At 49.9% G+C, this 9,677-nt stretch overlaps 1 non-coding gene across 1 annotated transcript; it reads right to left on the bottom strand.

Moving 5' to 3' along the window:
• Positions 1 to 4,771: 4,771 nt before the first annotated feature.
• TRNAE-CUC lies at positions 4,772 to 4,843 on the bottom strand. Its single transcript has one exon. It is a non-coding gene; the product is annotated as a tRNA-Glu (tRNA).
• Between the last annotated feature and the right edge of the window lie 4,834 nt (positions 4,844 to 9,677).

Below are 9,677 nucleotides of genomic sequence, written 5' to 3'. Positions count from 1 at the left end.
AAAATTCCGGAGGCCTCTGTCTCCCCAGAGACGCCCCGGGGCGGGGAGGGCCGGCTCAGGTGCAGAGGCAGATCGTTTGCGAGCGAGCTGCGTCCGGAGGGGACGCAACGCGTTGGTGAAGGCGCTGCCCGCGTCCCTTCTTAGTTAGGGCCAAAGTCTCGGCCAGGCAGGTGTGCTCACCCGAGGGCGGCTGCGGGGCCACGCCGAGGATGAGGCCACAGGAGAGACAGTTACTCACGCGGAGTTCCCGTTGTGTTGCCAGTCCCTCCAAGAAACTCGGTGCCGGTAAGTGGATTCTGTCATCTAAGGAAAACTGGGCTTTCTCACAAACGCCTGAGCAGGGCCGCTCCGAGCCTTGCCTGCACTGCCCGGGCAGTTTCCGGCCAAGGCAACAAACTACCGCAAAGGGCGTGGCGTCTGAGGACCCTCTCTCAGCCTGGGGGCCAAAAGTCCCGCTCACCAGGCGTCCTGCGCCGCCCGCACCCCCTGGCTTGTGGCCGCACCCCCTCAGTCTCCAGCCAGCGTCTCAAATCTCGACTTTGTCCTCACATGACCTCGTCCTCCTAAAAGGTCAAAACTTGATTCAGTATTATCTCATCATCCGTCGTTGCAATACTTTACCAATGACCAGTGCTAGTTCCTGGGGAGATGACTTCAGAAAAATGACTAAGAAAATAGATTTTCAAGGACGGTGAGAACGCGGTCTCTCCACTCTCCCTCCTTGAGGGGCTCCGCACTCCCCCGCAGCCCTGGCCAGGAGCCTCCATTCTCCCTGGCGTCTGAGCCGCCTGCCTCTCAGCCGCCGGCAGCAGCAGGTCCCCTCAGTGCTGGGTTCTGCGGGCAAACCGGCCCAGCTGGATGGAGACTGGCTGCTTGGTGACACCCTAACCCCCAGACGGTCCTCCCTCAGTTTCCATTTCATCCACCAAAGACATCAAGCCAGGGACCAATTTCCTGTCTCTAGAGTTTACTAGTACACTCCTGAATAGTGAACTAAGAGGGAGGGAAACCAATAGAAAAATGAAGAAATAATTGGAGAGAAAGTGACGCCAGCAAGTGGGCGTCCATAGGCCGCTGGTGCCAGGCGGTGCGACAGGGTCCAGCGGAGACCCTGGAGGCGCTGCCCTTGCCCTCAGAACCAAGGCTGGAAAGGCAGCGTCGGCCCAGTTCTTCCACTTGCAGCTCAGCGTGGGGCTGGAGACCGGCTGGGTCACAGTTGTTGGGGGAGCACACGGGGTGGATCTGGAAAGACCTGCTTGGAGGAACCTAGAATGCACCAAGGAGTGGGCCGTGTGAGGGTTGCAGTGACAAGACTGGGGATGGGGGAGTGAATCCTTCAGTCCTTCTCCCCCTACCGGCCTCCAGGGCAGAAACCCACGATTCCCGAAGGAGCCAGGGGTGAGGAAAGGGAGAAAGCAGCAGGTGGTAAAGGAGGGTTAAAACTGGAGGAGGCTGCTCAGACAGCCTCCACTGGCCAGCAGGGGTGCTGGGGGTGGAGCAGGGGGCCCTGGACATGCCACTCTCTGACCATTTCCTCAGGCCGGCACAGTCAGAACAGGAGTTACTAGTAAGTAGTACAAATGCACCCCTCTTCCTGGCCGGGGGCGGGGCTGGCCTGGCCTACTCCTACTCAATACACTTCTTGCTGCTTCTGTTCCCGCCAGGAGGGCTGCAGAGCTTCCGTGCACAGGTTCGCCTTGTGGGTAAGCTGGGCAGGAGAATGAGATTCCCAACCACCTGCACAGATTCCTGGAAATTGAACGGAGAACCTACGATCCTCTGTTTAGAGATTAGTCTGATTGTAAGCATGTAAGCCCAGCCCGGTGGCTCAGTGGCTGAGCAGTGGCCTATGAACCAGGAGGCCACAGTTCAATTCCTGGTCAGGGCACATGCCCAGGTTGTGGGCTCGATCCCCTGGATCGATGATTCTTTCTCCTCATTGATGTTTCTTTCTCCCTCCCTCTCTGAAACCAATAAAAATATATTTAAAAAAAATAAATAATTAACCAGCTCCCCAGGGCCCACAGACTTCAAAATTTTTCTGGAAAGCACTACAATATGTGTCTTTAGGATATGCCTGCACTGCCATTGGAATATACATGGAATTCTAGTCCTAGCTTTACTGTGTATGGCCAGAAAGCTCAACATTGAAAACTTGTGCCATTTCATCAGTCGCAGAGATTTTTCAAGTTTCAAAGAATTTCGAATTCTAAGTCCTGAGTGTGCAGGACTCTTCACATGCAGGCGCATTCAGTCCTGTGCTGCGCTGGTCCTGGTCCCTTGTCCTGGAATGCAGGTCTCCATCTGTTCTCCTGCCTTGGAATCTCAATCTCTCTCTCTCTCTCTCTCTCTCTCTCTCTCTCTCTCTCTCTCTCTCTCCTCTCTCTCTCTTTTTCTCTCTCTCTCTCCAGGATGATTTTTCCACACTCCATTTTAACAGATTAATCTTTCTACCAATACAAAACTTGTTTATAATATCTGTCTCTTCCATTCAACATAAGTACCACAAGGGTAATAATTGTTGTCGGAGAGAGCCCAGGATCGGACACATGCAGACCTGTGATGAGATAATGGACTCCCCCTGGCATTTCTGGCAGATCAGCGTGCCAGACACAGATACAGGCTTCTCCCTGAATCCACACCTACCCCCACACAGATACTGACTCATTCCTGAATACCTGGCTGACCCCTGCAGCTGAAACTTCCTCAACTGAATACCTCAGCTCATGTCCCTGCCCCTCACCCAACCGCAGTATAAAAAAAGCGCCCCCCTCCCTGTTGGTGTGAATCCACTGCCCTGTCCTTGGGGTACATGGGTCTCCTGGGGACACAGAAATAAACCTTTTCCTTTCCTTTCTGATTCACTGGACTCTCTATTTCTTGCGCCGCCTCCTGAGCCACCTAGCCTAACAATAATGATGATGATAATGGTAAAAACATATGGATTAGGATAATAGTATGCTGAGCACCTTTGTGCATTATTTCATTTATTCCTCATAGTGATTTTATGCAGTAAATGTATTTACTCCTTTTAACCGATGAGAAAGCTGGGGCTTGGGGTGTTAGGAGATATGACTGTCCTGCTCATTTTTCGCCTTCCGTAGGGACTAGGGTACCCAGTGTAACGCAAGCCCGCACTGGCCTTGGTGCTCAGGATGGACTGTTGGCCTCAATGGCTGTCCTTTGTTTTACACCCATTCACATTCTTCCTTCTTCCTCTTGCCTTAAGATGGATTTTGCGTTTGTCATTTGTTCTCTGAGTAGACAAGTGAGTCAACAGAACCTATTGTGCTAAAATACAGTTTAGAACATTTTTTTTCTCCAAGGAGAATGAATAATAGCTCATAACAGGAGAAGGAAAAAGTCATATAGCTTTCAAAGAAGAGTCCCTGTCTCATTAGCTTTATGTGGAAAGTTCAAAAAAGAAACAAATAAACAAAAAAAAAACATTGAGCACATTTAGGGGTCCCACCACGAGTACTTCATAGAAACAGAGCTGTGAAAAGAAATGAAGCAAAGGACTCTTGCTACACAGAGGAGACGAACTATGACGTCATGCAGAGGGTAGTGTTCAGGAAGTGAGTGCCATCAGGCCTCCAGAGCTGATTTCCTGTGAAACGTTAAGCAGAAAGACAGGGAAGAGCCTCAGAATACACATGAAACTGACAAACTATACTGCTTTATGCTTATGTCCAAACAAAATTTCTTAGACAAATTGAGCTTACGGATGTGTCCGAGTTTATTCACTCAAGGAGAGTACTGGCAAAATGGCAAAAGGAGTGTCCCAGCTCAGAGAGGTTTTGGAATTTATGAATTTATATGTGTGGGTGGGTGTGGGGGAAAGCAGGCAATGTGCAATTAGTTAGAGAAAGTTCTGCTTCATTTAACATGATCACAAAAACATCACATCACCATGTCTCAGTACAGTAAGGTCAAGGTCAGCACGGCCTTTGTTTAGAAGTTGGGAAGAAGTCATATATGCATCGAACTTTCATAAGAAAGGAGAAGGGAAGAACAAGCAATATATCTGTAGTTCCTATGAGACAAGCCTGGTAACAAAGATTTATTCCCAACACTGCCAGAAGCCACTCGGCACAGAGGCGCCGCGCCTGGTCAAGCAGCGTCATTCATCCCTCGGGCGGCAGTCCGCGGTGCTCCTCACTCGTGCGCGGGCTTCGCGGTTTTGCTGATTCCACGACCTTCTCCTGTTCCTAGTCTGGGAAACCCCAGGCTCCCGAGAGATCACGCAGTCCCGGGACCGCCTCGTCCCGGGGGAAGTCCCGTGTCGGCATTTCGGGGCGCTCCCAGAATGGGACCGAGGAGCGAGGAAGCCCGGGAGGGAGGGAGTGCCTGTCCCAGCTCCAGCAGCTCTCCCCTTCGGAAACGCACGCACCGCCAGCTGAGACAGATCTGAAAATGACTTCCCAATTTCTTCTTTCACCTTAACAACTATCTTTTCAACGCGTGATGCTAATATGAAACAACTCCTGAAGTTAATCAACTGTCTCCAAAATGTCCCGCTCAGTGAATTATCCAACTAATGAGTTACATTTTAAAAACACTTAGAGCAGTGCAGAGCTCATTAACAAAATTCTAGAACTTATTGAAAAGTCATTTTGCATTTGAGATACCAAGAATGTCACAAAATTTCCAAAATACGCTTCATATGAATATTAAGGGCAAAACTGTATGCAATTTAGAGTTTAATCTTTATAGGTTGCCTTTAGCTCGGAAGGAGTGCGGCCGTTTGGGGGGGGGTGGAAAAAGCAACTTCCCTGACCGGGAATCGAACCCGGGCCGCGGCGGTGAGAGCGCCGAATCCTAACCACTAGACCACCAGGGAGGATGGTAATGGGACTTGGATAAAAGTTTATCAGTCAAATGCTCTAATCCTGCGACCATGGCTTCCTTCCCGATTTCCCGAACTACTGCAAAATTATATTTATTTTTTCATGGACCGCAGGGCACCAGCCAATAAGACCTAGAGAGGGGCGCTGTGCCAACCCGAGGAGATCTGGGGCAGCAGCCGGCCGGGGCCTCTCTGCGCTGGGCGTGGGGATTCCGCCGAGTAAAGTGTAGCCTCAGCGAGGGCGGCGGCTCCTGTTCCACTAATTTGAAATGGTTTCCTTGTCTTTCTCCTCATAAACTGGTAAGCCTGTCCAAGACGTGTTTAAATATATCTCTGGATTCCTCAAAGTGTTCGTCATGGTGTTTATTTTAAAAATATTTAATATCTAGTGAATAAAAAACTTAAATGACAAGGCCATTCCGCCTTATCTGAAGAGAGCAGCAAGCGGGGCGCGGGGGCGGAAGGTCTCGGAGGCCCCGGTCCACCCCGCGGTCGCAGAGAGAGCGCCGTAGGGATTAAAATAGTGGACCTACCCTCTACAAATATGAAAATATTCGTTGAACAAAAAAAAAAGAGAGAGACAATGTTTTTCTCAAACTCATAAAGGAAAGCACAACAGACTCGTGCGAGAAAACGGCTGTGCGGGTGGAGGACCCGAGCGGGAGCGCCTTCTCCCGGGAGGCGCCGTCGCGGGCAGGAGCGCCCCTCCGTCCCCGCGGGGCTGTGCCCCGGGCCGGGCGCCTCCCGCTCGCCCGGCGCCTCTTCCTCCCGGCCGCCCGCCCTCGGCCCAGGGAGTCACCCCCAAGCGTCACCCTCCTCCTGTTCATTTTCTTTCCGAGCCCCTTCCCCTCGTCGTATTCTCTGCGGGTTTATGAGGCAAAGGAGACCGGCCCGATAGATAGCCATGGAAAGGAACGTTTAATACGAGGGCACCGATTCATTTTATTCTCCGTTCCAGGCCCCTTTGATATTTATTGCGTCGTGGGCGCCGGCACACCCCTGACGAGAGAGGCAAGGCCGGAACGGACGTTCGTGGACAGAGTGGGGTGGAGAGGGCCCCCGCGGGAGGGGGAGGAGGGAGCGGCGCCCTGGCGGAGCGAAGGGAGCAAAGGACGTTTCCTTCGCCTCCTTTTCCCTCCCTCCTAATTGGCTAGCTTTTTGCAGATCCCAGCCTCGTCTTTCCATCCAGAGGAAAAGGTTTCCCTCGTTCCCCAGGCGAATCCCTTCACCTGCGCGTTTGGCTCCCCCGGGCGCCTCGCGCCCTTCCCAGACCCGCTCTCCCCGCCCATCACCAAGCGTGTGAAAGAACCGCATTGGCTCCCCTCCTGCCTCCTCGCTGAGGTCGCCTTCAGGCCCCGGAGCCGCCAACAGCCCCCAGCTTCCCCACGCCGGGGGTCTGTTGTGGCACTAAAGCTTCACTTTGTGCAGGATGCACACTCTCACCGAGCCTTCCTTCGCAGGCTGTTACAGACAGCGAGGAGCTAGAAACGCTCGAGCGCAGGAGGAACAGGGAAGCGGGGACAAGAACATTAAACAAGCCACGCAGCGAGGACAGCCCGCAGCCAGCTCGTCACTAACAAGCCATATTCCACCCCGCCAAGGACCCTGGCGAGCAAATGGTTAAGAGCCTCCCTAAGGGAGAGAATGCGGAAAGAAGGCGGGGAGGGAGGGGCAGTTTTAAGTTTTTTTTACTCCCTAAACAGAGAAGCCAGCAGTCTCAAGGCCCCCCAACATAAAGCTACCCGGTGCCTCGCAGGAACGCTGGGAAGACCACAACAAAGTGCAGAGGGACCTTGGAGCTACCTACGCCAAGGTACTCAGCAGAGGACATCGGAGGCTGTGGCAGGAGGGTGTCGCCAGGCACCCCTTCCCCGGGTGAGCGGGACAGCCCCCTGCGCTCTGGCCCGACACAGGAGATAGACGCGCTCTCCTGGCTGCTTTAATAAGTTTGCTTGCTTTACTAAGTTGTCCTTGTCACAGTGCCAGCAGGGCACTCGTTTCAATTTGTTCCCATGACACTGGCAAGAACCAAGGTGGGGACAGCCTCTCCTACGCTGGTCAGTGAGAGTGGCCTGTATAGAACCTGGGACCTGGGGCTCCGGCTGCTCCATCCAGTCTTCCACTTCTAAGAACTCTTTCGAAATGGCTAATGCTCAGTGTCCTGACCTCCCTCTTTTTTTAAATTAAATTTTAAATTTTTAGATAACTGTAGATTCACACATGCAGTTACACGAAATGATCACATCTTGTAACACTATAGAGCAGCGGTTCTCAACTTGTGGGTCGAGGCCCCTTTGGGGTCGCCTAAGACCATCGGAAAACATATATAATTACATATTGTTTTGTGATTAATCACTATGCTTTAATTATGTTCAATTTGTAACAATGAAAATACATCCTGCATAGCAGATATTTACATGACGATTCATAACAGTAGCAAAATGACAGTTATGAAGTAGCAACAAAAATAATTTTATGGTTGGGGGTCACCACAACATGAGGAACTGTATTCAAGGGCCGCGGCATTAGGGAGGTTGAGAACCACTGCTATAGAGCATTAGCACTGAGCTGGGTCTCCGGGTCTGGGAGCTCTTACTAAATGCTCTTCTTCCTGAGGTTACAATGCAGCCCAGCCTTCTGCAAACGCAGCTGTAAACAGGACGAGCTCGGCAAGAACCAACCTGATGAGTGGAGCCAACTGCGAAGAGAAACATGGCTGCCCAGGCCGCTCGCCAAGTCGCTGAGCCTTCCTTCAGGAGCCAGAGCTCCGCCTTCTCTAAGTGCTTCAATCACAGACTACCTTCCCGTTGGCCTTGTGTCCTCCAGGGCATAGGCTGCGGATTAGACAGCCCTGACCTCACACGGGCTCCCTGGGCTGTTTCGGGGCCCATCTGGCACTGCAGTGATTACAGGGTGATGGGCCAGGTGCCCTGGCTGCACTTTACAGCCCATGGCGGGTTTGTGCCTATCTAGTCATACTTCTTAATCCCGGCACCTTTTTTTTTTTTTTAACATTATACCTTCTTTTTTATTTTTTATTTTTACATTTTTAACATTGTTTTTATCATTGACCCCATTTCCCGCTCCTTTGCTCACCTCCACCAGCCCCAGTCCCCTCACCTTTATTACAAAGCCCCCCAACACCCTCCCCTCTGACAACCATCAGTCTGACCTTTGTAGCCATAGCCATAGTCTGTTTCCATTTTGTTTACTTGTGGGGGTTTTTGCACTTTAAATTCTACATCTAAGTGAAATCATATGGGATTTGTTTTTCTCCAGCTGACTTATTTCACTTGGCATTATACCCTCTAGGTCCATTCACGTTGTTGGCAAATGGTAAGTTTTCATTCTTTTTATGGCTGGGTAATATTTATGTACCACTGCCTTTTTATTCACTCATCTGTTTATGGGCACTTGGGATGCTTCCAGATCTTGGCTATTGTAAATAATGCTGCTATGAACATAGGGGTGCATATATTCCTTATAATTAGTATTTTAGGTTTCTTTGGATATATTCCCAGAAGTGGGATATTCCCTGTGTTACAGAAGACCAAAGAAATACCAAGCATGCTTCCTAGAGAAAGGGAGGAACCTATTTATTAACACTAGTGAACTCCGGCAATAATTTCCAAATCAGAGTGAGTAATACGAGGAGGGCTTCACATTTTATAACCTTCTGGGGTCTTTGTTTTGCAGATATGGTTCCACCCCCTTTTGTGGGCTTACAGGAAGGCCCCCAGGTGTTGGGGGTCCCCAGGCCATATCCATCGGTCCTGGGGCCAGTGATAACGACCTTCCCATCCCTCCTCCCCCTCCCCTCCCCCCATTCCCCCAGGACAGTGCATTGTTCACAGTTTTTATGGCCTGACACGCCTTGCAAGACCAGTTTCCTCCTCACCAGAAGTGGAATCGCTGGGTCAACTGGCAGTTTCATATTTAAATTTTTTTTAAATAACATACTTTTTAAAAATTTTTATTTGCTTTTTAAAATATTTTTATACCGGTTTGGCAATTCTTTTGAATTAGTATTTTGTGTTTCTTTGGATATATTCCCTGTGTTACAGAAGACCAAAGAAATACCAAGCATGCTTCCTAGAGAAAGGGAGGAACCTATTTATTAACACTAGTGAACTCCGGCAATAATTTCCAAATCAGAGTGAGTAATACGAGGCTGTCCCCTTTGTGGAGTTTTTTTTCCCATTGACCCCCCCTCCATCCTGCACCTGCCCCCACCCCCAGGCCTTCACCACCCTATTATCTGTGTCCATGAGTTATGCATATATGCATACAAGTTCTTTAGTTAATCTCTTCCCACCCATCCACCCACCACCATCTTCCCTCTGAAGTTCTTCAATCTGTTCCATGCTTCTATGTCTCTGGATCTATTTTGTTCTTCTTTCACTTAGCATAACACGCCTTGCAAGACCAGTTTCCTCCTCACCAGAAGTGGAATCGCTGGGTCAACTGGCAGTTTCATATTTAAATTTTTTTTAAATAACATACTTTTTAAAAATTTTTATTTGCTTTTTAAAATATTTTTATACCGGTTTGGCTAAGTGGATAGAGCGTCGGCCTGCGGACTGAAAGGTCCAGGTTCGATTCTGGTCAAGGGCATGTACCTGGGTTGCAGGCACATCCCCAGTAGGAGATGTGCAGGAGGCAGCTGATCGATGTTTCTCTCTCATCGATGTTTCTAACTCTCTATCTCTCTCCCTTCCTCTCTGTAAACAATCAATAAAATCTATTTAAAAAATATAAAATAAAAAGTTTAAATTAATTAAACAAGATCATAATTTAGAGTTTTATCTTTTTGAGTACATGCTACAAC

Source organism: Myotis davidii, unplaced genomic scaffold (genome assembly GCF_000327345.1).
Source record: "Myotis davidii unplaced genomic scaffold, ASM32734v1 scaffold984, whole genome shotgun sequence".
Classification (NCBI taxonomy): domain Eukaryota; kingdom Metazoa; phylum Chordata; class Mammalia; order Chiroptera; family Vespertilionidae; genus Myotis; species Myotis davidii.
This window is presented reverse-complemented; position numbering and strand designations above follow the sequence as displayed.